This window comes from Gallus gallus, chromosome 1 (assembly GCF_016699485.2).
Source record: "Gallus gallus isolate bGalGal1 chromosome 1, bGalGal1.mat.broiler.GRCg7b, whole genome shotgun sequence".
NCBI lineage: Eukaryota > Metazoa > Chordata > Aves > Galliformes > Phasianidae > Gallus > Gallus gallus.
In genome coordinates this window covers 48489027-48495851 of record NC_052532.1, presented here as the reverse complement: position 1 = coordinate 48495851, position 6825 = coordinate 48489027, and positions in this window count along the sequence as shown.

Genomic DNA, 6825 nt, shown 5'->3' with positions numbered 1-6825 from the left:
TGGACTCTCACACCTTCTTGTCTCCTCTATCTGAAAAGTGGTCCATCTCTCTCTTCTCTGGGCATCAGGATGCCCCATGGAGGACGTAAGGCAGGGGACAAGAGCAGCTGAGAAGCCTCAGCTTCAGTATGGTAAGTGCATCCTGCACACCATGGTGTGGAAATATGTATCTGGGTGGAATACGTTTTGAAAGCAATGCCCTGGAAGTGAGGGAACAGAGCTAAAGAATAACATTTGGGAAATGCTCTGAAAACTCGGATTTCCAAACCTTAGAGTCTGGAACCAGGGCCTTGACCATGTGTTATGCTTGCTGGAAGTTCAGCCAGGGGCCATTCTTGCCCTCCAGCCTCTGTGCTTATTCACTTTCCTTTCCCTGGAATGAGTTGGCAGGCTAATCTCCTCCTGTAGACCCAAAAGGCTGGCTGTGCCAGTAGTGATGGAGAGGATACTTTCACCCTGGTAACTGAAAGTAACTCTGGGAGCAGCTTGCATTTTGCCCACCCTATCTCTGAACCTCACTGCTCACATCTCCCAGGTCTTTCAAGGTAGACATTTAACAAGGCCAGAGGGAGGGCAGATATCCTTCCAGAACACACATGTATGTCAAGGTCAGGAGTCTGGAATTTTTTGAGCACTCCAGCAACAGATGCTCTCCTTGAAATCTCTCTTTGTCTTTCTTAATATGAGCGCTGCACTGTTTGTTTGCCCTCACAGATTGTTTAAACGGTCCATTGGGAAGCCAAGATTCTTCCAGTGGAGAAGAGCTTTCCTATGTGTCTTTTCTGCATCTGAACAAGGGGCCTAGAAACATAATTGAAGAAAAAGTTGTAAGTCTCATACCCATGGGATATTTGCTGGTGTATTTCACTTACTGCAACAAACAAGTTCAGGGCTTGTCTTTGGCCTTCCACATGTAGGAACTTTTCCAAGTGGTAAATGCACTTCCATAGACTGTGGTGGTGCTTTTTTTTTTGTGCAGATATTCCCTTTTTAGCTCTGTCAGCTGAATTTTGCTAAGTTAAGACACAAATGGACGTATACCATTTGTGACCAAGGAGAACCAGTTGTAATGAACTAGCTACTTCTGCTAGCTTTGCAGCTTCATATTTCTTAGGCACTAACTGTTTGGATGTTCTCCTTCCTTCACATCAGGGCTTTCTGTGTGCCGCAGTGGCAGCCTGGTTTGCTGTCCCTGTTGACCTTCCCCTTCTTTTTATGCAGAGAGTTAGGGCTTCATGGACACTTTCTTATCTGAGGCATTAGATTAAAATTGGAGAAGCATGACGTTTTGGACCTGTCTCTGTGCTTCTCTGATTAGTTATCCTCACCAGTGTGAGAGACTGAGGTCTGCCAGCTGTAAGATTAAGCTCTGGGTAAGTGATCTTCTTTTGGCTGCAAGTTGCTCTTATGCTATTAGCAGAAGGGATATGCACTAGAATGCTAACATGCTCGCTACTCATTCAAGATTTGTATGTAAATTTAAGGGGAAGAGAGGAGACAAGTTAACTTCTCGTCTATATCCATTGCCCCCAAAAGAAAATTTCCTGAAAAAGAGGAAAGGTAAGCTTCTGTTCTTTAGACTCTGTATAGAATATTGTTTTGCAGTGTTAGAATAAGACAGATATTTGGCTTGTGCCTATACAGAGGCACTGACTGTGCTTCCACAGCATTTCACAGTCTACTTTCTACTACAAAGGGCAGGGCCACTTTCTCTTCCATGTTCATTTTGAGGGATGAGCTATGAGTCCAGAAGCCCCAACACTTTGTGCCTGCGTAGCTTGTATGACATCCTTAATATACCTCCTGGATAGCTGGGGGTGCCTGGTGTCAGCAGCACTGAGTACGGAGAAGAAATCAATTAACGCTTGTGCAATTTTCAGCAAGTCAGGAAGGATTTTTATAAGCACTCAACATATCTATTAAAACAAACTCCATCTCATTGAAAGCCAGTAGTACTTAGCTGCTCAGATGCTGGTTGAAATTTCTGCTACAAAATCTAAGAGTGTTTATTGTTTTTGAAAATCAGTTTATGAAGCAGATGGAGTATTTAACAGTTAGATAGAGTAATTTAGGTCTCTCACACTTACAAAAGTGTAATAATAATCTCAACTAGCAGCTACTCTTGGAGGAGGTCTGGAAAGCCCTGATTGGAGCTCAGCCTGTGAAACTGCCCCCAGAAGGTGTGGGAGCCCCTTGCTTGGCAGTGGGAAGTGGGCAGGACTTGGTCTGGGATTTCTTCATAAAGGTACATTTGAGGATGAGCATTGCATACAAGCAATTACTGATGGCTTTGGAGCTAATTTTGTGTTGCTTGGAATGACTCCATCTGTAACAGCAGTGTTGCTGAAGAGTTGGATAGGGTCAGCATCAGTCATTAATCTGGCAAGTACCAGGTGAAGCAAGATGGTAAACCAGCAAAGTGAAACCCTGACATAAAATTGATAAAAACCATTCAGGTTTTGTTTTCAGATAAGATTTGTCCCTTTGATGCTTTGCTCTGCCATAGTCCTTACTTCAAAGAGTTTGCAGTTTTGATGCTAAATTAAAATACATTGATATTAACATTTACAAGTAAATTGACAGATGCTATAGCTTGTGTATATTATGCAAATGTCCTGAAATCTTGCATGTGTTTGCATCTAATTTTCTTGTGATTAAGTGAAACGTGTACCCATTATAGGGAAAATAATTGAGGTACCCAGTGATCCAGTGTGCTAGGTGACTTGATGTGGTCTATTGCATGACCTATGGTAAAACCAAGGGACAGCAGAAAAAGACACCTAGCATTTTCACATATTATATTCATGGTTGCTGTCTGGAGAAAATAGTGCACAAATCTCATTGGGATGCAGTTAGAAGTAGTGCAAGAAACCTGTGCAGGCAGAAATGATCTGAGATTCAGAGACCTCAACCTGAAGAGTCATTCAAGAGCTCAGCCTGTTGGGTTGGTTTCGTTTGCTTGTCTGTTTTTGTTGTTATTTGGTTGGTTTGTGTTTTTGTTTTGTTTTGTCTTGCTTTGAGATTTGAGCTGCCCTCATGTGAGAACAAGGATTTCCTACCCAGGCGGAGATTTTCCTACCCAGAACAGTGAGGAGGTTAGTGTGTGATCCATACAGGAGCAGAAGGCCACAGCAGGTTTAGCACAGATCCCAGACTTGCCTGTTATCACTTCTTCACATTTTCTTCTTACCCCTCTGGAGGTCATGAAAGGAGGACAGTGCTATTTGCATGCCCTGAGCAATCAGATTCTGCTACATGTGAGTTTTCTGAAGAATGTTATCTTGCTGTTTTTAGCTTCTCTTCACTTCCTCCATTGAACAGAGCTTTGAGGATGCTCTACCTCATCTCAGTCTCCCAGTCTTGCCTAAAGAGAGGGATTTAACTGGCTATGGTAGGTTATTTTTTTCTCTTTTTCTTCTTCCTTCCTTCCTTCCTTCCTTCCTTCCTTCCTTCCTTCCTTCCTTCCTTCCTTCCTTCCTTCCTTCCTTCCTTCCTTCCTTCCTTCCTTCCTTCCTTCCTTCCTTCCTTCCTTCCTTCCTTCCACCCTTCCTTCCACCCTTCCTTCCACCCTTCCACCCTTCCTTCCACCCTTCCTTCCTTCCATTCCTCCTTCCTTCCTTCCACCCTTCCACCCTTCCACCCTTCCTTCCACCCTTCCACCCTTCCTTCCACCCTTCCTTCCTTCCACCCTTCCACCCTTCCTTCCTTCCTTCCTTCCTTTTAAATAGTTCTGCTCTTGCAGGTAGAATCTTTAAAGGCATGCATGGTCCTAATTCAGGGAGATGCTGGGCAGTACAGAGTCTCTAAGACATGTGCAGTGCATGGGACTCAGCCTCTTCTGCTACCTTACAGTGACTTCTCTGAGCTGATCCTGGAGGCTCTACTAGGAGTCAAAACATAATTAATTTCGCATCCTCGGAAGCTCAAATATCAAGATCTTAGTGTACTACTCACAGGTAGTCCTGAGCATCCCTCTTTTGCTTTTGTCAAGCTTCTACACGCTTTCAGCTTTTACAGGGAGGCTGTCAAAATGCTGCATAGTAAATAATTTCCTTATTCACTTCCACCACTGTGCAGTAACACCTCAGGCTATCGTACTGGAGAGGCTTCATCAAGAACCTCTTTGTACCATGCACAGTATTCATCCAACTTGGCCTCTCTCAGTGGAGATCATCCAAGACAGCCTCGCCTGTTTCAAAAGTGACTCAACTTCCCAACCAACTTCTTCTCTGGCTTTGCTTCCAAAGTCTTCAGGATGCTTTGAAGTGCAGACAAATATGCAACTGGACAGAGTCTGACCTAATGTCCTTCCTTCTTCAAAAGGGTAGGCTGATAGAAACAGTTTTCCTAAGGCTATAGTTCAGCATAGTGCAAGTTCCAGCCTCATAATGACACCAACATTTTAGGTCTGTCTTGCCAGTGCTCCTTTAAATTATGCATACTCTTGCTTACAGACTCACTGCCGCTCTTCAAATATTCAAGGGTTCCTTACATTTAATTTCGGGTGGTTTACTCTCTTCAGGGAGGAGGCAGTGTTTTAAAAAGAAATTGCTGATGGGAAAAATACTGCTTACATGACTTGCAGCAAGCAGCAATTTGAGTTCTTAAGAACACGCGTGACTTGGACATGTAAACTTTACTCATTTTCACTTCAAGGGCACATGTGACATACAACACTGCTTTCTCATCCAGTAACATTATCTAAGCTTAATGGTTAATGTCAAGTTTTTATTAACGTTTATAACTGCATTGGGAGATTAATTTGTTTACTTGTATTATGCAAAACTGATTTAAGATTGTGGTTTGCATTTACACACATTTACATAGTGTTTCCTGATTAATGCATCATAATACACTCAAATCAAGTGTAAATTGCAGGCTCACATCTGCAACATAAACTTCATCCTGTGCAATGTCATATTTGACTTGTCTGGCAAAAGTTTTCCATCAGTTTGCAGCTGGAATCATGATATGGTGCAGAAGGAGGGAAGCAGAGGGATCAGAGATGGCTTTTCTGTGGAGAAGTCTTTCCTTAGCACCTGTTACTTGCTGATACCTTACAGGCCTGAAACAGAAGAGGAGGATGCCAAGGATAGCTGGCAACAGGATGAATTTCATGTAATGTTGTGGCCCTGGGGCCATGCTGCTGTGAGCAAGCAAATTAGGTGACTTGGGGCTTGGGATGACATGGGTGAGCAGTGACAGTAGTGAGTGGGAGGGAAAGGCGTGAGGAACATTGCTGCCCATCATGGCCTTGTTAGCTTGGTCTTGGCCCTCCCAGAAGGACTCTGTTCCTCAGAATACCTCTGGTTGGAAGCACAAGACTGGCCTGTTGGCAAGGGGGGGGCAGTAGAGGGTTCAGAGAAAAGAACAGCAGTGACCACCATGCGCCTGTTGGGGGGCCGAGACGGGGACCAAGAAAGGCAGCACCCTTGCACTGAACATAGTAGCAAGGGGACACTGTGGATACTTCCCCAGTGTAGCGTCTTCCTAAGGGAAAGCATGGTCGAACTCAGGCTTGCCTCATCTCTCCGAGGCCCTAATCCTATTATCCTTCCTCCACCAGTCACCACCTCATCCTTCTCTTCCCTACACCCTCACCCCCCTCCGGTTCTTCTTTCTGTAAATAACTCTTTCTGACTTTGGACAAGCAGGGATCAACAGATTCTGGAGGGGGGCAGAGAAGACACTTGTTTTGTTCTGTTTTCCTTTCTCTCTTGAATTTTGGTGTTTGAACTTGAAAAAAAAAATAATATATATAAATATATAAATATATATATTTAAGGAAATGGATTTCCTGGAAAACTATGAAAGGAGTTGATTGCCCTCCCCCCTCCCCTCACCTCTCCCCCCCCCCCCTTTATTTATCTTGTTTCTCATTGGGGTTTGTTTTCTGGGGAAGAGGGTTTTTGTGAACTGTTGAGATTTCCAGTTCAGCATTGTTTAAAGGATGTGGAGGGAAAAAAAAATGAAGAAAAAAAAAAAAAGAAGAAAAATCATCAAGAAAACATGAAAACCTTTGTGATGTACAAAACCTGTAAATAGTCAAAGATACTTTCTCTTTTCTAACAACAAATTATTTCTGTCACTTTATATTCAAAAATAAAGAAACCTACCACAGAATATCAGGGTTAAAAAAATCTGAACCCATATTCGGAACATTTTTTTGTTTGTCTTGGTTCATTTTACGCTTATCCTGGAGAATGCCTAGGAGTGTTGCACTATGTGTGTGATGTTTAAAAAGTCTGAAATGGGGATGAGTTGAAATTAGAATACAGTATCCCCTGAGAGACACCTTTCCCCTGGCGTTCACTAGTAGCTGTAGATTGAGCCTGGCATCTTGGGGTCACCTGGCGAGAGTGGATGGAGGAATAACATCCGCTGTCTTTGCAATCAAGAAGAACACACACTGAGGAAGAGGCAAGTATGGGAGACTCTGTCCATGGGTTGTATTTCACTTTATACCTCCAAGAAACTGGATGAGGGATGCATACTGAAGGCTAGCATGAAGCTGTTGATAAACTGCTAAAAAAACCTGTTGGATTATGGAGCTGTCTTGAGCTCCTCCTGTCAGGCCAGTAAGTGACAAGGCATTAGTACATTTTCTTCAGAAAACAAAGCCCAGGCTGGAGTTATAGAGGAAGAGAGAGTAGCAAAGGTGGTAGCAAAGTCTCCAGTGATGCCAGTTCACCTTGGCACCAGCCGCAAGAATTATGGCCCATAATACCACATGGAAGCTGGGGGAGAAGGTAAGAGCGAACCTTTGCAGAGGTTGCCCTGGTCCAAGCACCAGAAAAGGCCTTGGGTTTATAAAGAAAAGTGCTA